Below are 25,595 nucleotides of genomic sequence, written 5' to 3' on the forward strand. Positions count from 1 at the left end.
AGTGGAATCAATTTCTTCCTTTGTCAAATGTTGTAATTTGTTTATGGTGTACATTGTCTATGTACCTGAGTGTTGACCTGTTGACATGTCTAAATTCCAAGTAGGGTTTATAGACTGTGTGTTGTTCGGGTCCATTATTCCTTTCACTTTTTGCGACCTTGCGGTGGGCATCTAAAATTGCTTATATGAGGGTGTTTCTATGCAAGATGACAACTTAACCCTAGACTATAGATGTAAATGCAAGGCTACACTAGACTCTCTATTGAGGATTTTGACGTGAGACCTTTTGAGCATTCCTATATTTCTCTAATGCAAGTCTTTCCATTTGTTGACAAAGTTGTTCAGCCTCAATCTCTCTATCAATTATACAGGAAATCCTAGACTCAATGTTTATCTCATGTATGACTCCTATATATTGAGGTGCCCTTCTTCTTAAATCCCAAGCTAAGTTAGAAAGACCATCAATGATTTCTTATTGACCATCATTTGGAACTAAATTAGGTTGCTCGAAGGGGAGCAAACCATCACCTAGGAGACCCATGAAGGCACATGCTATGAACCTATAACTGATAATGGACTTAGACGTATATGAGGTCTAGATGAAGACGTATATGATAATGTAGGACTATGGAACTAATATGGATGATAATGCAAAAGACTTAGGATGATAATGAGGACATGATTAGGACTATGCAAAAGACGTAGGATGAAAATGAGGACGTAAGTGGGACTATGCAAAAGACGTAGGACGATAATAAGGATGTAAGTGGGACTATGTAGAAGACGTAGGATGATAATAAGGACATAAGTGGGACTATGCAAAAGACGTAGGATGATAATCAGGATGTGATTAAAACTATGCAAAGGACTATGTAAAAGACTGCCTAGGGTCATAAGTATGTAAGGACTTTTGAGTTTCGGTTTCAAAATGGACTTTGTTTTTTGTAGCTTCATGTGTAGGAAAATGTTTTATAGTTTTCCAAATCTGAGAACAATTGCTAGTAGGTATGTATAGTTGACTGACTCAATTTTCATACAATCTCAAAAAATTTGGAGATACGTGGGAAAGGGTCTGAAATAGCCCAAGGGGCTGACTCAATACTGGTCTATCACATCGATACATAAAAAATCATAGAATACAATCTTAGGCTAGATAGTGGACACCATTCAGTGAGGCCCCCGCAACAAAATACTGAAAAAAGATGGACAGATAGAGAATCTGGCAGCACTGGCTCCACTCCACAGCACACACTTCTTGGGCATGCCACTCTCTCTTACCCTGAAGATCCGAAGATCTTATCACTGAGGGATTTCTATCTCATAATGTAAGGTACATAAGTGGTATCTATGGGATACGATCCGCACTCTCGGAACCACTGAATGTAGGAGTTTTGGCAACTAAATTGGTTCTTAGTATTAGGTGTCGAGGGGTCCTGATCCAATGATGGATTCTCAGAGAAAGCCACTTAAGGCTTTAGTTGAGCTTATTGGTGTAGGGAAGGCCCCCACATACATCAAATTCACTCAACACTCTAGCCACCTGACCAAGATATTTATATAGCGACTCGAAAAACTCACTCAAGAGTACGCTAGGAGATATGATATCCCCAATGCATCCCAATTCGAAGTACCTCTGTGGGGTGATGAAATCCTCAGTCAAAGATACCCCTCACTACGTAGAATAAAAGAAAATTTGGATGTCGTTGTCACCGTCCTTCTTTCTCCCAAGACCTTGAAGGCGGGTGGAAAGTCAATCAGTGCAATAGTAGGTCCACCCCAGACACAATAAAAAGTTCTTTACCTTAATAAAATGAAAAATGATTTAATCTAATGCATCCTAATTCATGTTAATTTTATATCCCAAATTTAGGTGTTAGATACGCATGTGCATGTCCGTTTTAAACACCAAATCTAAGTATGAAGGCATACATGTCAATTTTAACTATTTGTTGATTTTAAGCACCAAAGACCAAGTGTGAGATGCATGCAAGTCAATTTTAGCCCATGTTCATTTTAAGCACCAACAACAAAGTGTGAGATTATCCATGCATGTCCATTTTAGCCCATGTTCATTTTAAGCACCAACAATGAAGTGTGAGATTATCCATGCATGTCCATTTTAGCCCATGTTCATTTTAAGCACCAACAACGAAGTGTGAGATTATCCATGCATGTCCATTTTAGCCCAAGTTCATTTTAAGCACCAACAACGAAGTGTGAGATTATCCATGCATGTCAATTTTAACTGTTGTTGATTTTGAGCACTAAAAATGAAGTGTGAAGTGTGCATGCAAAAATACTAATCTAATCCACCCTGCAAATCCACCACAGGCTGTAAATAGAAGATTAGTAGTACAATCAAACTAATAGAAAACATAAACTCAAAACTTGACAGAGGCAAATGTGTAATTTTACCTATGTGTTTGCATGATACTTACAGACTGAATGCATGAATCTGACAGAACAAATGCGTAAATCTGACAGACCGAATGCGTGATGATATCTGCTCGATTGCATAGCACTAATAGGTCGATTGCGTGACAGAAGGAAGACAACAACAAAAGTTAAAAACTAAAAAAAGAAGAAGAGAAAACTAAACCCGATCAGGAACTTGCGAAACCAATTGTGAAGCCCTAGCCAAATCCCTCATCATCCATTCAATATTTATTAGATCATATTTAACTCTATAAGAAAGAACTAGGCTATTATATCTATCTAAGGCCAGTTGTTCTTCCAAATCCTGTATCAATTTTTCTACCTGAAGAACCCTTTTATATTGTTTGGCTTCTCTCCTTTGTTATTTCGTCCTTCTTGCACCTGAAATCTTGAACTGAACTTTTCTTGCCATAAACTGTATTAATCATATCATAAAAATAAAAGCAATTTGATCCTAGATTAACCAAATTTAAGACAGAATTAAACAAAACAGATAAAAGACGGAAGAAAAAATTAAACAACAAAGCTTCCTGCGAATGCGTGATTCGGAAAGGGTGATTGTGTGATCTAGACAAGGCTATTGTGTGACCTTGTTTGAATGAATGTGTGACCCTGAAGGGTTGAATGCATGATGTTGTCTATGCGATTGCGTGATGATGAATGCTCGATTGCGTGATGGAAAAATATTTTCTCAAAATTCATGCAACTGCAAAAACAATGAAAAATCCACACAATCTGCAAAAATCACACAGAAAAATAATGAAGGTTAAATTTCTATTATTTCAGATTGGGTTCACCAAAATGTCTATGTGTAAAATTCATCTTAAAAACAAGTAATCAATTAGAAGCAAAAGGGAAATCACGAATCCCTATCTAACCAAAGAATTTAACAAATAAGACAATGGAATAACACAATCAAGCAAATAGGAATTAAAATAATCAAATCAAATCAAAACTCCCTATCCCAAGATTGCATATTGCTTCCATTTCTCTTCTCTTCGTGGTATGATGGCTCAGAGATATTGCGCTAGTAACCTGCAAGTGACCCAAAGATTCAAAGTTCGTGATTGTTGAAAATGGAGATTGAATGCTCAATTTATAGAAAATTGAAGAAGATTGATTGAAAGGTGGAATAGATTGATCAAGAGATAGAACTCAGGTGGGCTCGCATGAAAATTGATAGTTGAACTATTGAATGTAGGAGTGGAACTCAATAGATTGAATAGATTAATTGAGTCAACTGATTGAGAAAAAACTGATTGAAGGAAGAAAAACGAATGATTGGTGGAAATAAAGAAGATGACACAGAAAGCTTAATTTAGAAAAAGCTAACTGAAAGATGGAAATAGAAGTTGAAGAGATAAATGATTTAATTAATTAATTTAGCATGTGCTTGCATTTAGATTTAATCTTTGCATGATATTTATTCAAATAAATTAATTTATTAATTCAATTTAGTATTTGAATATATTTAGAACTTGACTTTGATTTTCAATTTGGTTTTTGAAATCATGCACATGTAATTGAATTTGGAAGAAATTAGAAGAATATGAAATTAAATGAAATTAGAATTTGGGGATTTAGAATTGGAAGAATTAATTAGTTAATTAAATAATTTAAAGAAACTATTTAATTATTTTAGAAATTGAATTTAATTAAATAATAAAGATTATTTAAATTAAAAGATAAAATCACAATTAATTAAATAATAAATATTTAATTAATATTTAGAAAAGGGTTAATGATTGAATGATGATTAGAGATAGAAATTGAAAAATTAGTAATTTATTTAAATAATAAAGATTATTTAAATTGGGAAATTAATCATAATTAATTAAATAATAAATATTTAATTGATATTTAGGAAATGATTAAAATGATTAAATGATGATAGAATAGGAAAATAGAATAATTAATAAGATGGTGAGGAAATATGAAATTAGAAGAAATAGATTAATTAAATTAGTTAAATAATAAAGATTATTTAATCAGTTAGAGGAAATTAGTACATGATCAATGAGACATTTTTAGGTGTCTACAATTCCCACCAAATTTTAAAAGCATGATTTATATTTATCTTACCTACCCTCTTCTTGTATTGGTTGAATTTGAAAAGGGAGGTAAAATTATATTATATGGTGGGGTTGGTAAAATATATTATAGAATTGAATATTTGTATTGGCTATTGTGGAGGCTAGGGTTTTTGGTTATTGTTTGGTTTTTTTATTTTCATTCTTGTGATGTGTTTCGGGTTGGCTTCTTCATTGCAAAATTATTCTCTGCAAGAATTTTTTCCTTTGGGTTTTGGCTTGGATTGTTGCTGGAGCTTGTTGGTTTTGGCTTTTGGATTTGGGGAGCTCTTCTTCAGCTTCTTCCATCACACGGGTTGCAGGTTGGAGATGTATTCTTCTTTTTGTATTTTGTTTTATAGTTTTTCTGTATGCTCCATGTCTGCAGATTGAATGTGTGAGCTTTGGAAAATATATCTATGGTTTGTATAGTATGGAAGGAAATATGTGAATGCATAAATTTGTTGCAAGGCTTTATTCTATGGTTTGTGAAAAATATTTATATTCTAGATTTTATCTAGTGTCTTTCTAACTCTGTGTCGTGAATGGAGTTTCGATTGAATCTTGGTTTTTAAGTATTTATTATTTATTTCATTTATGCCCTTTAAATCTATTTTCCTGGGCGATTCTGTGTATATATTTTTCGAAGCTTAATGTTTTAAGTTTGATTTTTATTCTCTACCAAAAGTTCAATGTTTTTTGGCCCTTTCATACAAAAGCACTGACTTTGCATATGCGTTGTCTTTTGTTGCATTTGCATTGTACTTTCATTCATTTGCGCTATCCTTTCATCCATTTGCGATGTTTGTTATTGCATTTGCGCTATCCTTCAGTGTATATGCATTATCTTTTGGGCAAAAGCATTGTCTTAAATTGCACAGGCGCTAAACTATTAAACACGGGCACTAACCTATAATGCAAAAGCGCGGTTCTGCCTGTCTTTGGTGTTTTCACTGTTTTCCAGTTAGATTTGGATTCTTGAGTTTGGTTTCATTCCAGAGGCTTTTTAGGATTTTTGCATACATTTTCCACTACTGTTATTTATCAGTTTGATGTGATTTTATGTTTTATATGCTGAAACATTCTTGGCTTATTTATTGTTGAATATTGAGTCTTTTCTTATATTGAGATGTTGCAATGGAAAAATGGTATTGCTGTGGAGACAACAAGATGTTATTGTTGTGGAGACAATAAGATAGTATTGTTGTGGAGATAGCAAGATGATATTATTGTGAAGACAACATGATTTGATATGTTTTATTAATGGAATATCTCTTTTTTTGACATAGATTTCCACATCGAGGCTCATTTTGCATTATAATTGATTTAAGCCCTTTGTACTCTTTAGCTATGGTTTTTCCTTGCATGTTTTTATGTGTTGTTGGGTTGGATGGTGAGTTATGGATCTTTTCTTAGAATTTTAATTGGAGCCTATTTTCTATTGTTGTTTTGGAGCATGATAGGGGGAGTGGGCTTCCATGTGATGACCAGAGTCATGAGAGATAGGCTTACATGAGGATTCCTAGTAAGGATGCATGAAGCCTAGACTGCTAGGGCACATGGGGGTTTTCCTTTATTTTAAACAAGTGATAACATTAATAATGAATTAATTGGAATGGGTAATTAGATCTCATTTAAACAAGATAATCAATAGTTTGAGCCTCATGACTGATTCCTAGGGAGGATATTTTAGGATAAGCATGAGAAGGTCGTCAAGACGGTGAGTCAAATCTCCCTTGATTCTCTCATGGGTAGAAATGGCTCCACATGTATATCGAGGTTATGCCATGAAGAGTTGTGTATTGGCAAGATTATGGGGGAGGATAGCATTTGATGACACTATAATCCTACATGTGTCCTTTGTTTGAGATGTATTGATGTCTTATTTATTTGTGCACCTCTGGGAGTTTTCTGTTTGTTCTATCTTTTGATTAGTTCTTGCTTGAGTGTCCTTGTATTGTTTAGTCTCTTTGGTTTAAGTGTCAGCCTAGATGTATAGTGTGTGTTGGGACCTTGTGTCATCTCCTAGCATGGGGGGTGGTTCCTTTGGTTCCACATGGTTGGGTGGTTGGTGCTTTTAAATCATTGGGATGTTCCTGTCTTTGGATTCTTCTTGTGTGGATGAGGATGCTTCTTCAGATTGTTCATGGATAATAATTGCAACAAGAATGTAAATGATGATGTGATTTATGCAGTGAAATCCTTATGTAATGGTTGTAAAAGAAATCATGTTTATGAGAAATGAATATGTTGTTCTAGTTGTAGCGATAACTTTGGTTATGGTAGATGATTGTAATGATGAACCTTGAGTTGTATTTTTATTAAATGAAATGGATGCATGAGATGTGAATATGTATTATGTCTTGGAATTAAATGATGCATTTTGTATTCTTCATGAGCCATGTTAAAAGGATAAGGTGTAAATGTTATGATAATGGTGTTAGTCTTGAATTGATGTCTTTAACTAATGCTTGACTAGAAGAAATGCTATGCCTTGGTAGGTGTAGTGTCGTAAATTGTACGCACTTGCTAGGGTGGTACAATTTCACACCTAGTTTAGCACCCGCCTTGGCGCATTTTGCATTTTGCATTGCATTTCCCCTTTAGCACTTAATTAATTAAATTAATTAGGTCTAAGGTCCTATTTTATCATCTCCCATATCATAAAGTTGGGCCCTTTCATTAAAGTGTGCCCCTTTCGTTTTATTCTTCCAATACATCATTTAATCAAAAACCCTAATTAGGTCCTATTTTGAACTTGGGGGCTTGATTTCGGGGGTCAAAACATCTCGAAATCACCTGTAACTTCGGGATTCTCTCTAAAATCATCATATCTGACGGCCTTGAAAATTTGGTGAAAAGTTGTCGGGACCATGGCGCCCGTGCAACATGGTCCCGGACATTTTTCCCGAAATTTTGGGAGCACGATCCAATCATAAAATAAAGCTTAACCTCAAGAAATTGGCGGGATATTCAATCTCTAGGTTGGCCAAAAGTTGAAATTAAGACCTAGGGTTTCATACATAAAAGCTCTCTTTCCTCATTGGAAAGGATCCGATTTTTTATTTTCAGGGCCTCATATGCAGCGAAAGAGCAGATCTTTGAAGACTTCAACAACATTCAACATCACTCTATCAAGCATCTATCAAATTCATTCATTCATCCATTTAGGGCTTGGAAGACATTGAAGAACAATAGGAGATTACCGACTGAAGATTGGCTTGTACTCCTCCCTTGAGGGTTGGGTATGATTTCATATTGTTTTCATGTCCTTACATAAGCTTTGATATATCATTTATTCATGCTTTAGATCACATTGCATCTTGATTTAGAGCATTTGCATCATCATTTACAAGCAATTAGGGTTTACTTTCTAGGTTGCTCTAGTTTGCTTTCTTGCATTTTGGACCTTGCACACACACTAGGTCTGCACACACAATACATTTTACAAAACAACTTGGCTATTCGTGGAGGTGGAAATCACCGAAGCGGGGGTTTGACTAAGGCAAAACCCTATATAGCCACCCCTTCCCCTTTTCAGATATTATTGCAGGTTTCGGGACTCGGACGACGCCGCAGGTTGCAGATCCGGAAGAAGCAGACTAAGACCGGCCTTCCCACCAAATTTCAGAACAAAAGACCAGGACAGGGGCGTGGGGCGCCCTGGTCCTGCCAGGATAGGGGCGCTGGGCGCCCTGGTCCCTGGGACAGGGGCGCTGGGCGCCCTGGTCCGACAGCATTTTCAGCATTTTTGACAGCTTTTTCCAAAGTGCAAAACAGTAGTTTCTGGAGCAGTTTCAGGGGCAGAATCAGGACAGTGGCGCCCGCGCCCCCGTCCCGAACATTTTCAGTCAGATTTTAACTCCGGGTACGCATTTGTATTCTTATTTCATCCTTGTGTTTACAGCTTTCCATCATTTAAGTTCAATTCTGTAATCTTGTTATTAGTTCATATTTGCATTTTGGGGTTAGGAATTGAACTTGCATCATTCTATCTTTCAATTGCAACAAAGGAATAGAAATCCTAATAGATATCCCGTGGCTCTCTCTTTCACAGAAAGAAGTAGCCAATTGTGCGATATCTCTAGGCTCTTTCGTATTCTGTAATGTGTGTCAAAAGGTAGGATTAGGGCATGTTAAGCTAGTCTCGCTTTTTCCCCTACACATTTTGGTGAACCCGACGTGAATCTATCATTGCTTCCTCTTGCATTGCATTTGTTAGATCTAGATCTAGATTTAGTGTGTTTTCATTTCATTTTCATTAAAAAAAAAGAGTGTGTTTCTTTGCATTGTGTGTTTAAATTTTATGCAATTTCAAAATGTTAGATTTTTATTTGCAAGATGATCATATTTGTGATGATTATGAGTTAGATGAAGCTTTAGATGAATTTTTGAAACCTAAATATACCAAACCTTCATTTTACCAAAAACTCATAAACCTTGTTACTATGCCATTTAGATGTGATGAGAAAGATAAGTCAAATGGTTCCTCTCAAGGGTACATTCCTATCAACTCTTCCACTGAATCTAGTAACATGGTTGTGTTCAATAATCCCCTCTATGGGGAAATATCTCCTTTTGAATCAAAAGATAAACCTTTTAATAGATATGATCATGCTTTGTGGGATGATGCCCTTGATGCCTTTGTGTCTCCTAAAAAATGCTCCCTTCATGAGGATCCTTGTGTGCAAGAAGATGACATTATCCCTACATTTCCTAGTGATGGCCTTTCCTTTTCCAACAAAATTCCCACTAGAGATGATGAATTAATGATAAATGCTTACCCTTCTCCTAAAGTTTGTCTTACCCATAAGCATCCCTTAGAGAAAGAAGATGAAATAATAAGTAATTTCCTTAATTCTCTCTCCCCTAAAGATCATATTGAACATATTTTGAGGAAAGAGGATGAGTTTAACACATTTATTGATGCTTTCCCTCCTAAGGATGAAGAATTAATAAACAATGTTATCTCCTCTCCCGAAATTGACAATACTTTAAACATTCCTTTCAACAACCTCACTATTTGGGATGAACCATTAGAAGAAGGTATAGATTATTCTCTACCCCTAGCCAAAGGGGATGAAATCAAGATTGGAAACTCCCTTGATAGTTTCTCCCCTTCCTTGAATCTCAATTATTCTCCCTCTAAAAATAAAGCATCTCCCTCTCCTCAACTTGGTTCTACTCATAAGGAAACCCTAGTTCAAAGCAAGATGGTTAACATTTTTTTCAAAGATCTCCCTCTCAAAAGTGAGACTTTAGAGAGTAGTGTTGATCCTTCTCCTAGAGAGTTTATTCCCCATGTAGATCCTTTGATGATAGAGGATGATATGACCTTTCCTCTTCCTACTAGAACATCAATGCTTACCCCTTGTCTCTCTCCTAAAATTGATTTAATCCGTGATAAGATTTTAGTGCAAGAGAAGACTATCAATAATTCTTCCAACACTTTTGTTCATTCCTCTAAACCATCCTCAATCAATTTGATACATGTGAATGAGACACCTAACAAACCTCTCTTCACTGTTGAAGGTGCTTGTCCTTCTCAAAATTCTCAACTTTTAAATAAGCCTATCTTAGTGGTTCAAGGTGGTTATGCTAATGATTCTTTTTGCACTCCTAAGAAACCCATTATTACTGTGCAAGGAGGTTATTCTTCTAAGAGCCCTTATGAGTATGCTAAGCAACTAACTAGAGAGAGTTATCATGCGGTTGCTCATACCTATAACACAAGAAACAATAGGCAACCTAGTCCTCCTCCAGTTATCCCCACTTCACTTCCTCCTTCTCAACCTATTCTTCCTCAAGTGCCTCGTATTTCACAAATGCTTAGTAAGGACTATGATCTCATAGAACAACTTAAAACTACTCCAGCAAAGATATCTCTTTGGGATTTGATACAAACTTCTTCTGTTCATCATGGAATGTTACAAGATGCCTTGAAAGATTTGAATGTTCCTCCACCTAATACATCTAGTAATATAGTGTCTTTGGTTAACTCTGTGATGAATCCTAAAGCTCAAATTGTGTTTACCCAAGATGAGTTCCCTACTAGTGAAATTCAACAACAATATGATCCCTTGATGATTGTGGTTATCATAAATGACACTGCTATAAGAAGAACACTGGTAGATAATGGCTCTGGCCTTAATGTGTGTAGCATTAATCTATTGCATAAGATGAATGTGGATACATCCCTTATTGAGCCTGACTCTCATCCCATTCGAGGCTTTGATAATGTGGCTAAGTCTTCATTAGGTATTATCACCTTACCCGTCACAGTGGGACCTGTTACTTTGCCTACTCCTATCCATGTTATGTCTGGAAATCTAACATACAACTTGTTATTAGGGAGACCCTGGATTCACAGTATGCAAGCTGTCCCCTCTACATTGCATAGACAAGTTAAATTCATTTATAACAATAAGACATATACCTTGATAGGTGATACTAAACTTCAGGCTTGTTTGCAAACATCTACTTCCAAAGGGAGTTCTTCTAAGCCTTCCTCTTCTAGTGATGGCTCGTTAAAAAAGATACCTATGGATGAATCATCACCCTCTGATAATCAAAATTCTTTGGACGAGCCTAAAGCTCCTGAAGAAGATCCTTCTGGACTTGAGTCTACACATGAAAAGGCTTTTGATCTTGAGAAGGTTCTCGTAGAAGATGATTGGGGATCTCTTGATTTCAATCCCACCTTTGTAGGTGAGTATAGGGTTCCTCCTAGAGTGCTTAAAGTTAAAGAGAAGGAAGAAACTAGAGATCAATCAGTCTTACCTGAATCTATGAGCAATAATTTTGTGGCCGCTTCTCAAACTTCTTCTCCTCACACCTCTAATTATGAAGAGTTTGATTCTTTGTCTTATGAAAAACCACCTTCTCTTCCTGAAATGGCTGATCGTTATGGTCGTGGTTTTCGCATTTTTGCTAAGCATGGGTATCATGGAAATGGTTGTGGTGCTCATGAACAAGGGATAAAAGTTCCTCTAGAGACTAATTTTCACAATTATGCCTTTGGACTTGGCTATAATCCCTGCAAACGCACTAAAGCATCTAAAAGACCATCTCTCAATGTGAATGCTATATTTAGTAGTGATGATGATCTCACTTCAACTAAATCATCTTCTACTTCTATCAACTCTCATTCCCCTCATAAGGAAATCTTGGCAATGAACAAATCTCTTTATGAATCCCCTCAAATTTCTAAATCCACTTATGAATCTTTATCTCCTATTCATCATAAAGTCCTTTCCTCCAGGGATAAGGCTCTAATAAATTACACTCATCCCTCTTCTAAGAGTTCTTGTGACTTTTCTTCTTCAATTTTATACATGTTTTTGATCTCACTTATAGTTGAGCATTTAGCATGTCATATTCAAATACCTCATTCAATCTATCATGTCTTTAAATAACAGTAATGGCTATTATGTTGCTCATCATTATGTGACATTGGTAGCTCATTTACTGGGGGCTCATTGTCATTCGTGATGGTACAATTTCAAGTGCAATCATATTTTTTTTTGAAGCAACATAATAGCCTAATTTTCTTGTTCTTATGGGGACAAGAGTGATTTCATACATCTCTTCTTTTGCTTATGTCCAAATCTCTCCCTAGAAGATTGTGTAAGTCCTTCTCATTGAGGCAATGATCTTTCCTTATTTTTATCTAAGGATCCACTTTTTTTTCCTATTTCGTGGATGGTGTGAACTTTATTACTTGATGTTATTCCTTGTATGCATTTATTGTTGTTTGTTCAAGGATTCTCTCTTACAAGAGGTGTAAGTCCTTGACTACAACCTCTTTTGCACTTGATGAAATACATCTATAATGAATTCACTCTCCTAATTGGGTTAAAAAGAGCATCATCCTTCATTAAGAATCACTTTCACCTCACAAAAGAAGGAAGTATTGCATTCTTATTCTCTTCTTTGTCTTATTCTAGAAGATGTTATATTTGTCTAAGACAATTCCTCTTGGGGATAGGTGTCTTTTGTACAAAGATCTCTTCTCCTCTAAGGATCTCCTTTACACATACTACAAGATATCCCTTTTCAACTATCTCATCCTTGCTTAAAGAGTGCAAAACTCTCTTGCTTGGATCTATGACATTGTTGCATTTTTGGGGTATCTTCTTTTGTGATGAAGGTAGGTATCCTTGTTCTACTTTGCTTATGACATAAACATTACACTTTTTGAGCAATGGGTCATTCTCGAAACCAGAGCACAGACTCTTAAGTGAGATGTCACCTTTTTGTACTATACATATATAGGTTGTAGCATACTCGGGCATAGACTCCTATGAGGTGCTTCTAACCTCCCTTACACACACATGCACGAGGTTGAGTGGAACTAGCGGTATAAGGCTAGACTTTCTCACTCTCCTCCCTTACATGGATCACCTAGACAAGATCTAGGGGCGAGAAGTCCATGTTTTCTCTCTCACTATTCTTCTCATGGATCACCAATGTGTGTATTCATGCTTTTTTTCCTTTCTTTTCTTCTCCTTGCATTTTGTTTCCATTTACATCCTTCATCTTGTGTTAGAGAACTCCCAAATCCTCACACTCTTTGTTGTGTTGGAATTGAGATTTAGTCCTCTTTCTTACCAAATGATTCTCCATTAGTTTTTGATCTCATATCAAATCTTCTTGTGAGCATTTGTCATCAATATTCTTTAACAATTCGAAGTGGTAAACATGATACCCTGTTTCAACTCACAAAAATTAGCAAGCCGAAAAAGGGGGGGGCATATAGCTACCCTCAAATTTTCATCACCTTCCTTAGTAAGTATTAGGTGATTTTGTGATCTAACGTGTGTTTTGTAGGGTGCGGTTCCTAACTGTGTACTGCAGATACCGCTGGGGGCTTCGTTCGACAGACTTATGGATATATCCTTTTTCAAATAATGTTTACTTTTCTGTACTTTAGCTTGCATATGCACGTAGTGTTCATATGACCGCTAAAGTGGGGGCTAAATGTAGCGTCGTAAATTGTACGCACTTGCTAGGGTGGTACAATTTCACACCTAGTTTAGCACCCGCCTTGGCGCATTTTGCATTTTGCATTGCATTTCCCCTTTAGAACTTAATTAATTAAATTAATTAGGTCTAAGGTCCTATTTTATCATCTCCCATATCATAAAGTTGGGCCCTTTCATTAAAGTGTGCCCCTTTCATTTTATTCTTCCAATACATCATTTAATCAAAAACCCTAATTAGGTCCTATTTTGAACTTGGGGGCTTGATTTCGGGGGTCAAAACATCTTGAAATAACCTATAACTTCGGGATTCTCTCTAAAATCATCATATCTGACAGCCCTAAAAATTTGGTGAAAAGTTGTCGGGACCATGGCGCCCGTGCAACATGGTCCCGGACATTTTTCCCGAAATTTTGGGAGCATGATCCAATCATAAAATAAAGCTTAACCTCAAGAAATTGGCGGGATATTCAATCTCTAGGTCGGCCAAAAGTTGAAATTAAGACCTAGGGTTTCATACATAAAAGCTCTCTTTCCTCATTGGAAAGGATCCGATTTTTTATTTTCAGGGCCTCATATGCAGCGAAAGAGCAGATCTTTGAAGACTTCAACAACATTCAACATCACTCTATCAAGCATCTATCAAATTCATTCATTCATCCATTTAGGGCTTGGAAGACATTGAAGAACAATAGGAGATTACCGACTGAAGATTGGCTTGTACTCCTCCCTTGAGGGTTGGGTATGATTTCATATTGTTTTCATGTCCTTACATAAGCTTTGATATATCATTTATTCATGCTTTAGATCACATTGCATCTTGATTTAGAGCATTTGCATCATCATTTACAAGCAATTAGGGTTTACTTTCTAGGTTGCTCTAGTTTGCTTTCTTGCATTTTGGACCTTGCACACACACTAGGTCTGCACACACAATACATTTTACAAAACAACTTGGCTATTCGTGGAGGTGGAAATCACCGAAGCGGGGGTTTGACTAAGGCAAAACCCTATATAGCCACCCCTTCCCCTTTTCAGATATTATTGTAGGTTTCAAGACTCAGACGATGCCGCAGGTTGCAGATCCGGAAGAAGCAGACTGAGATCGGCCTTCCCACCAAATTTCAGAACAAAAGACCAGGACAGGGGCGTGGGGCGCCCTGGTCCTGCCAGGACAGGGGCGTTGGGCGCCCTGGTCCCTTCTGGGCGCCTTGGTCCCTTCTGGGCGCCCTGGTCCCTGGGACAGGGGCGCTGGGCACCCTGGTCCGACAGCATTTTCAGCATTTTTGACAGCTTTTTCCAAAGTGCAAAACAGCAGTTTCTGGAGCAGTTTCAGGGGCAGAATCAAGATAGTGGCGCCCGCGCCCCCGTCCCGAACATTTTCAGTCAGATTTTAACTCCGGGTACGCATTTGCATTCTTATTTCATCCTTGTGTTTACAGCTTTCCATCATTTAAGTTCAATTCTGTAATCTTGTTATTAGTTCATATTTGCATTTTGGGGTTAGGAATTGAACTTGCATCATTCTATCTTTCAATTGCAACAAAGGAATAGAAATCCTAATAGATATCCCGTGTCTCTCTCTTTCACAAAAAGAAGTAGCCAATTGTGCGATATCTCCAGGCTCTTTCGTATTCCGTAATGTGTGTCAAAAGGTAGGATTAGGGCATGTTAACCTAGTCTCGCTTTTTCCCCTACACAGTAGGATGTATGAGTATGAGTACTATTGGAAGATATCTTAGGACATGTTTTATGAGTTGTGATTGAAGAATTTGAAATTATAGTATCATACTTCGTAGACAGTGATATAATGATTGAATTGAAATATTATAATGCTTGGGATGTAATTGAATGTTCGTTATGAAAATATTGTATGGATACGCTTAATGAATGAATTACTAACCTTATTAATGGAAATTACTAGTAGGTGTATGAGTAGACAGTAAAATGAATGCTTGTCTTTTAGGGAAGGTTTAGGATGTATCCTATGTTGTGGTTTAAGATTATATCTCCATTTGGTGGATTCTATTAGTTGTTATGGAATTAGGATATTGTATCTTAGTTTGTGATGAGATGAATTTGTGTAGTTACTTAATGTGTAATAAGATGATTGTCAGTTAATTGATATAGTGTAAGAGATTTTATGAGAATTAAATGGGTTATGGATTAAATGTTTAAGGAGACTTTGTGATTATTTCCTTATGTACTTTAGGAATTATGATGAAGTAATAAGTATGCTAGGAGCATAGAATCATAAATGATTATGTGGAAGTTATTCGTAAATGAAAATTATGTTACTGTAATGTAAGGGTTAATCTTGGTATGTGAATGGTGATGTTCATAGTCGAAGGTTGGCTAATGGTAATAAGAAATATTTGGACTTGGTGTACAAAATGAACCTAAGAGAAAAAGGGAAGTAGCTATGCATAGAAAGATAGAATCTCATATTAAATGAAAGATTAAGTAGGTTTCATATCATGAGTGTTAGGTATTTCTATATTGCACCTATGTGTGTATAATGATTAAGATTATGAGGTATTGATCTAGAAGAAAGTAAATTCTTATTGCTTATGTAGGTAGATTAAGTAATGGCGTTGAGATACCCTAGGGAGTTAGTAGAAGTGATTTATTGTATTTCACTTGTGTAATTGCTTGAATAGCTTGACTAAATTATTCTATGTTCATAAAACTTAAATGTTGTTGTGTGTTGACTGCATTGATTAAGTGATGTTATGTATTGTATTGTTAAAAAAAAAAAATTATATTAGTGTGTATTTAGCTATATTTCCCTGGGGTATTTTGTCAGGCTTTACATTTGGTATCAGATCCCATGTTGCAATGCTGGGATCTCTGGTTAAGGATGTTGCTATTAGTCTTGTGAATGTGCCTTGATGTTCCTTGAAATAAGTTACTCTTTGAGATTTGTATTAGAAGAAGTGTTATTGGAATTTTTGGAATCTTAGATATCTATGCCTTGTGTTTCTCTCTAATTCCTTTTAGGAATCATAACTTTAAGTAAAGTGTGTATTTATTCCTTATGCATGTCTCCAGAATAAGAGGAGTGTCTATATGTTCTTACTTGCTCTGTAAATTTCTTGAGCTTACTTGAATGATTAAGGTTGCTTTCCTTATACATAATTGATTATGTTGCAGAATGAGAAAAGAATGTATGTATCCTCTTAACTAATGTTATGTTCATAAATTTAGCCTACTATGTTGATCTTCCTATGAATAGAAGGATGAAGTGATTGTATTATGCATTTAGGAATAATTTAGTATGGATCATGAGGTGAAAATCAAAGAAATTGTATGTAGTTCTTAATAAAAGTAGTTAGGATACTTTTGCCCTTATTTCAATCTCCTATGTGAAATGTGCGGAAGTTATTTGGTAATATAATGGTTACCCCATAGAACTATTGGGTGTTTTGGTATATGTGTGATTTTGTATGTAATAAAAGATTGTTTGAGGAAATCATAGCTATCAAGGATTTGGTATTTCTAGTTGCACTTGTACTGGTAGGAGATCTTATGGAAGTTGAAATTGCATACCTTTTAAATTAGTAGATGTATTTGGCATGACAAGGGAATTCAAACTGATTTGCATAAATTTGTGTGTACTGATTCGTGTGGCAATATCCCTTCCTTCCTCTTCTCTCTTTGGGGTAAAAGATTCAAATACTTGAGGGTTATTGATATTAAGTTGAAGGATTCGATAATGATTGATGAATATGAATTGTATACGTTAAAGGGAAGATTAGATGAAATTAATTTGCATTGAAAACTGAAATTTAGATATTGCATTCATGACCCTTGTTTTCAAAGGGAAGAATTGATTAAATAGGATATCCCATCATTTAAATAGGAAATGTATCACAAAACTAAAGGACTGAAGTCTAGATGAGATAAATATGAGTATTGTAGCAAGGATTGGTGCATTGCATATGTAGAAATCATAATGATATCATTGTGTCTTTATTTGGTTAGCAAGACAAAAGTTTTAGCTTTGTGTAGGAATTGTGTGGCATTGAATAAATATTTCTCTTAACTAGATGGATAAATTAAGAAAGGTTAATATGTCATTGCCATATTTGAATTTTAAGAAATTCTTCCTTAGAGAAATTCTAATGAGATAAAATGATAATTAGTTATATTAAACTTTGGATTTTGGTAAAGAGACCTATTTTTCTTGTTTAAATATATGATTGATTAAATTGCTTAAAGGACTTATGAAGGACTTGTTAATCTTCTATAGGTTATTAGTTGTGCATTAATGAAAATGATGCATGTTATAGTCTACTATCAAGCGATTAATTGAAGCTCTAACCTCTATTTCTGTTATAACTTGGTGAGTATGATCATGGTATAGATAGGATATCTTGAACATTAGTTATGGTATGAGTATATCCCTTGTGCATGTGTGAGTGCATAGTTGCTTTATCTCTTCCTACCTATGTCAACTTTCATAAAGGATAATTGTCTAGATTTTCAAACAAAAAAATATTGCATTGCTTTAAAAATAATGGAAAGAATACGGACATATAAATAAAATAGGTCTTAAATATGGCGTACACTCTCTAACACATTCAAGGCATCTCGCCCTTGGATGTTGTGTAGTGGTTACTCCCTTTAGTATGACTAATGTTGGTCACCTCGTGATGTGGGTTGGATGAGTTGTTTATTTTGCCTTGAGTTAATTTATGATTTGAGTGATGTGTCGTTAGGATTAATGTGTATTTTCTTTACTTTTGGGATGACCACTGAGTTCTTTTTTATTTTTTTTATTTTGCCCTTGTGGTGGCACTTGTCACACTTAAATTTCTTGATTGATTTTGCCGGCAAATTTTCTTCTCTTTTAATTTAATGAATTGATTTGAGGATATTTCCTTGACCTCCTCTTTTATTGTATGTGGTGGTCATTCTGAGTGTCAATGTATTATTGGCCCAAATCTTGAGCCAGTGTTGTCTCTATCATGTTCATTTGAAACCTCTAATAGTGTGTGCGAGGGAGGACATTGCAGAAAAGTGCACTAGACCAAGAAAACAACCAGATAATATTGTTATTAGCTGAGTAAATGAAAGGTGTTAATAAGATGAAATTTATTGGTAACTTTATAAATTTTATAATAGATAGAAATGCCTTGGAAGTGTGAAGTCTGAAATTTATGGAGTAGTTAAATAAAAGAAATTGTTGATTTCTTGCCTTCAAAAATTTTGTGTACACATAATGGATTAAGGATTCCCTTTGAATGATTTGATTGGATAAGGATTGCGTCTAATGTTTGTATAAAGTGTAGCGCAATGTAAGCATGGTGGAAATGAGGACATTTGAATGCCATGAAATTTGTTCTTTAAAATAAATAGGTTATACATGCTTGATTATCGTGTGATGTCTTGAATATATTTAACTTAGGAGGAAGTTTATTTCTGAGAAATTTTCCCTCATTTAGGCTTATAACATGAATTATTCAATAATATAATAGGTGCAGATGTGTAAGATTTTGTGTAAATGTATATCTCTCTCTCTATTTGCATGCAACTAAATGTGGAAGGAGTGTTACTATGAATACTGGTGTCAAATATAGTGATTTCTTCTTATTGATGCTTATCTCAGTGACTAAAGTTACAATTTTGTATTGCAAGTGTGCTTAAAAGGAAGTTTCCTTGTAAGTATGTTAGCACATTAATTTACATATCATAATTATCAGCAGTTGGTGCTTTGTTTACCTCTTGTGTAACGTATTTATTTCGAATAATTGAAGCATAAGGAGGAAATTTAGTTGTCATTATCTTTCTTGGAGTTACAAAATGTTATAATATGTTTGTGTTATAAGGATCTTTTTACTAATGTGTCCTAGTTGTCACCCTAACTCTTACGACTTCTAGGAGTAAGAGTTGTCTAAGGGGGGGAGGATGTAGGGTCCACCCTTGACTTGACTTTGACTAGAGTTGACTTTTAAGTCATGCATGATAACCATTATTGGGCATAGGCTATTTTAGATGATCTACATGATGTTGATACTATCATTATTGATCGCATGATTTATTAGACACTATATACTTATTATGTGATTCACTATCGAAAGATTATATTGATCGTGTGATTTGAGGAGCATGAGTGTTAATGGATTTTACATGTTGTATTACAATCATGAATTATACTAATCATGTACTTGATGATGTTTTTATGTACTAACCATTTTTAATGATTATCTATGATGAGTTGATCTTATGGTGTGTTTGTGTGAGGCCCTACCCTGACTCATCCTAGCATTTCAGTGATTTTCAAGTTGAGACTATTATGGATGCTTTATTTTTATGCATTATGGATTTAGAACTTATATGATTCCATGATTTGGATAACATTGATGTATATTGATGCTTCATTTCTATGCATTATAAATATAGAACTCTATATGATTCTAGAATAGGATAACTTTGTGATGATGTATGTCATTATTGGATTTGCAGGACTTTACTATGATGATAGAAATAGGATGCATGTCTAATGTATGGATCAAAATTATGAGGATTATGATAATTACTTATGTGGATTTATTTGGATATAAGATAGATTAATTTGTTTAATGTCAATTGTATGCAGAGTGCTTGATGTGTATTCTTATTCATGTGTTTAATATTTCATGAGGTTATTTGGAATTACTAATGTGTAATTGAGTTGCACAGGAAAATTATCCATGTGACCATGGAAATATTATGGAGAACCAAACCTAGACCTATGTACATTCGTAAAACCAGGGGTTGTCTATTTGGAGAGGCAACACCCCGTATGTATCGTATTTTATTTGTGAAAGTAAATGTTGCATGTGTGTTAAATTGAATTTATTAATTTGTGTAAATCCAACAAGATACAAATTCCATGTGTAATTTTGTAATGTATACCTATGGGTTAGGAGTATTTTTAGGCATGTGACTACTCCCATGTGACTGTTTAGTCACCTCAAAAAGTGGGTTTCCTAAGGTGAGTGAAAATTCAATTTAGAAGGTTCCATCTAGGTTAGATAACCTTTCTCTTTGATGTGAGATTCTTTTCCCACTTTCTCTTACTTTTTCCTTTTTCAGTTTTAGTAACTTGTGAGAACTCTCACTGAGGCCTTCTTAGGCAAGGATGAGAGACTTAGTGGGTAATCACCCACTCTCCATTTTTGGAGATCATGCAATTTTGAAAAGAATAGTTTTGGGATAGAAATTTGGCTAAGTGTAGAAGAAAGGATTGTGGAATTTGGGCTGCTCATCCTCAAACTAGTTCTAGCAAACCTTTGGGTAGATTGAAGGTTGGATCATCTTCTCCCTTTTTACATTGCATGTTTATGTTAGAAAGATTGTTTGTATGTAAAAGTTATTTTCTTGTATTTTCCTTTGTGAAAATTAATATGTGACCTATCTTTTATTTATTTTATGCATTTTTTGTGATTTGGGAGTAACCAAGGCCTTCTACTCTTGGGATAGAGCATGGTCTTGGGGGTGGAAGAAGTTTGATAGCCTTAGAGTGAGAGGCTCTCATTATGAGAGTGATCTCAAGGGTTTGCTTATGTGCCCCTTGCTGCATAGCCTTGTTTATGCATTTGGGGGTCATAAGGAGAGAAGGTATGGCATGAATGCCTTGAGGGGCATAAGGGTGTGGGGTTAATGTACTTATGAGATATCTTTGTGATCTACCATGCTTGCAGTCTCCTCAATGTATTTGGTCCACTTCCACCCTTGTAAAAACATCACATTTTGTGATGAAGTGTAGCCTTGGTTTGGAAAGTGTTTGTTGTATTTTTTTTCCTTGTTTGTCATGTTTTCTTGAGTGTAACCTGTCTAGGGCTTGGTTCTCCAAGCTCGGGGGTGGCTTCTAGAAAGCCTAGGATAGGAGTTGAGCTCTCCATGGTCATAGCCTTATGATTTATTTGCAGGTTGCTTCGAAAGAAAAGAAAAAGACAAGTTAGTGTTAGGTCCCGGAGACAACTGAGAGGGGGGGTGAATCAGTTGTCTAATAAATTCAAACCAAAAACTTATTAACCAACTTAGTGCTTAATACTGGTAAACCAGTTAAATATGCCGGTAGACAGTGTTAACAGTAAATTGCTATACCGGTAAGGATTAATGCATGAAACATAAACATAAAGTCATCCACAACACATGACACCAATATTTGTATGTGGAAACCCTGTAAGAGGAAAAACCACAGCGGGAAACCTTACCCACAATCAGATGATACTACTACAAATAGTAAGTGTACATAAATGGGGTCTGCACATGCAGAAAGGCCAATAGCCTAGAGCTCACTGCTCAATCACAAAATGGGAGTCACACTGGCTACAGTTGGATGGTTAAATCCAATAAGAATGTACTGCATAAAATAGTATCTTCATATGCTAGATTTAGTACCGGTGTAATGCTGATATGCTTCTACAAAAACCTAACATCACCTTCAAATGATGTCTTCGTGTATATCCTTGCTTGATCTCACATATACCTTCACTCAATTCTTTTTCGCATTCCACACTTGATCTTACAAATAAGATCTTACATTTATACCATACCCTAAGACTAATTTTAGTAGGTCGGCTCTACAAGATATTACAATAAAACATTTTTACAAACAATATAATATCCGATGCAATAACTGATTAAACATGTTGGCTTAATGCATTTACATCAATAATAAATCATCTCCATAACGTGCCATGCTGATCTGAAAAAGATAAACCTACCAATGTAACCCTAGATAACCTAGACCTATTTGTCGGTAAAAGAAAATATGCAAATATGAATATACCAATGATTAATTCTTCAAAACAAAGTGTCCACACGATGTCTTCGCTATTACTAAGTGTCTTCCATATCATTCCAGGTACCGGTGAACCATATACCAGTAACTGTTGCACAGTTTACTTGCTTACTGGTGAATGTTGCTGGATCTCCAAAGTGCTTGTATTCAGTAGGTGTTGACATCAATGACAAAACCATACCAAAATACCAAAAATATCCCCCTTTGGTATTGATGGCAACACAAGATGGAAAAACCATCAAAGTGCCAAAATAGAAATGCCAAATACAAAAACCAACAATCTCCATTTCTCCCCCTGGGAGTAACATGTGTTTATCCAAAGATTTATTTTCAATACCAATCACTCATACCAATTTCTCCTTAAACGTGTTTTTCAAAATCTCTCCCCAAAAAGATAATGTGTTTTTCCATAGATATCTCTCCCCCTTTGACATCAAATGCCAAAGTCAAGTTCATACAAAATACCAACTACTCCCCTTGAGAAGTAGCTTCCTCATCAAATACCGAAATACAAGATTTGTCTTTTTAATTCTGTCGGTTGATGGCAATCATCAACTATCTAAGTCTCTACCAGTGGTGGTATGACTCCAAGCTGATCTCTGAGATACTCAAAAGTCTCCTTAGGCAAAGGTTTTGTGAAAATATCTGCAAGTTGTTCTTTAGTATTCACATAAACTAGTTTTATCTCCTTTTCTTCAAATTTTTCCCTTAGAAAATTTAGTTTGATAGAAACATTTTTTGTTTTAGAATGTAATACCATATTCTTAGATATATCAATTACTGCAGTGTTATCACAATATATAGTAATGGGTTCCTTGCATTTTACCTTTATGTCTTTCAACATTTTCTTAAGCCATAATACCTGTGTACAGTTAGTTGTTGTTGCAACATATTCTGATTCTACTGTTGATAAAGATGTACAACTCTGTTTCTTACTTAACAAAGAAACTAATCTCTTTCCAAGAAAGAATTCTCCTACAGTGGTGCTTTTTCTATCATCTACATCTCCTACCCAATTTGCATCTATGTATGCACATAGGTCAAAATTTTCATCTTTAGGATACCATAATCCAAGATTTGTTGTGCCTTGTAGGTATCGGGAAATCCTTTTTACTGTTGATTCATGATTTTCCCTAGGATTACTCTGAAATCTAGAAACAATACATACTATATTCATAATATCAGGCCTAGTTTGTGTCAAATATAGTAAACCTCCTATCATAGATTTGTATCTAGTTAGATTAACAGGTGTAGATTCATCCCTTTGAGATAATTTGTCATTTGTAGTCATAAGTGTGCTTATCAGTTTAGAGTTCTCCATCCCAAATTTCTTTAGTAATTCTTTCAAGTACTTGGACTGACTCAAAAATATACCTTTATCAGTCTGAGAAATCTGCAAACCTAAAAAGAATTTTATTTCTCCAATCATAGACATTTCAAATTCTTGCTGCATTTCAAGAGAAAATTCCTTACATAATTCATCTTCTCTTCCAAAGATTATATCATCAACAAATACTTCAATAATCAAGATGTCATCATTAGTTATTTTGTAGTATAAATTACTATCTGCATTTCCTTTAGTAAAACCAATCTTCAAAAGATACTTATCCAACCTTGCATACCAAGCTCTTGGGGCTTGTTTCAATCCATACAGAGCTTTTCTTAACTTGCAAACCATATCATTGTCATCTGTCAAAGAAAATCCATCAAGTTGTTCAATATATACTTCTTCTTCAAGATCTCCATTCAAAAATGCACATTTAATATCCATTTGATAAACTTTGTAGTCCTTGTGAGCTGCAAAAGCCAAGAATAATCTAACTACCTCAATTCTGGCTACCGGTGCAAAGGTTTCACTGTAATCAACTCCTTCTTTCTAAGAATATCCCTTACACACTAGTCTTGCTTTGTTTCTGACAACCTTATCATCTTCATTAAGTTTGTTTCTAAATACCCATTTAGTTCCAATTACATTTTTATCTTTAGGCCAGGGAACTAATGTCCAAGTATTATTTTTCTCAATTTGTCCTAATTCTTCTTCCATAGCTTTAATCCAAAATTTATCTTCACATGCCTCATTGATAGATGATGGTTCAATTTGAGAAATAAGACATACCTCTTCATTTGTCAATCTTCCTCTTGTCAGAACTCCTTTAAATTTGTTTTCAATTATCTGATCTTCAAAATGATTCAATCTTACATACCGGGGTGTCTTAGTTTGTTGTTGTTCTTCAATTATTGTGGAATCCTCTGATGATACCAGGGTAATTGGATCTTCATTCTGTATCGGTGGATTCAGTATAGGTTTATTTGTCACAATTTTTGTTGTCGGTTCAGAGTCTATATACCTTGAAGTTCCTCTGAATTGTTCATCAATCTTTACATTTGTACTCTCAACAATTTTCTGCAATCTTTTATTAAAACATCTATATGCCTTGCTCTTAGATGAATAACCAAGAAATATTCCTTCATCACTTCTAGGATCAAATTTTCCAATATACTCATCTCTTCTAATATAACATTTACTTCCAAAAATTCTAAAATACTTAAGAGTAGGAGTATTACCAAACCATAGTTCATGAGGGGTCTTACCGGTTTCACCTTTGATGTGAAATTTGTTGAATGTATAGACAGCAGTGCTAATTGCCTCTCTCCAATACACATGTGGTAGATTTGTTTATGATAACATACTTCTAGCTGCATCCAAGATAGTTCTGTTTTTCCTTTCAACAACTCCATTCTGCTATGGTGTCCGAGGTACTGATAACTGTCTTCTGATTCCATTCACTTCACAGAATGTATTAAAGTCCTTATATGTGAATTCTCCTCCTTGATCTGATCTTAAACATTTGATTTTGTTACCGGTTTCATTTTCAACCATTGCTTTGAATAGTTTGAACTTTCCAAGTGCTTCTAATTTCTCTCTGAGAAAAGTAACCCAACACATTCTAGAATAATCATCAATAATTAGCATAAAATATCTATCACCGTGTAAGCTTCTGGTTCTAGCTGGACCACATAAATCAATGTGAATTAAATCAAGAGCATTATTGGATTTTTCTGGAATACTTTTGAAACTAGCTCTAACTTGTTTTCCAAATTGACATTCCTTACAAATTGTATTATGAGGTTTCACAATTTTAGGTAGATCTCTAACTGCCTTAGAAGTACTGATTTTTACCATGCAATCAAAGTTTACATGACATAATCTCTTATGCCATAACCAACTTTCATCTATATGTGCAATTAAGCATGCCTTTTCACTGTTATTCAAATGAAAGATATTGCCTCTAGTCTGATTACCAGTTGCAATTT

This window comes from Cryptomeria japonica, chromosome 5 (genome assembly GCF_030272615.1).
Source record: "Cryptomeria japonica chromosome 5, Sugi_1.0, whole genome shotgun sequence".
Taxonomy (NCBI): Eukaryota; Viridiplantae; Streptophyta; class Pinopsida; order Cupressales; family Cupressaceae; genus Cryptomeria; species Cryptomeria japonica.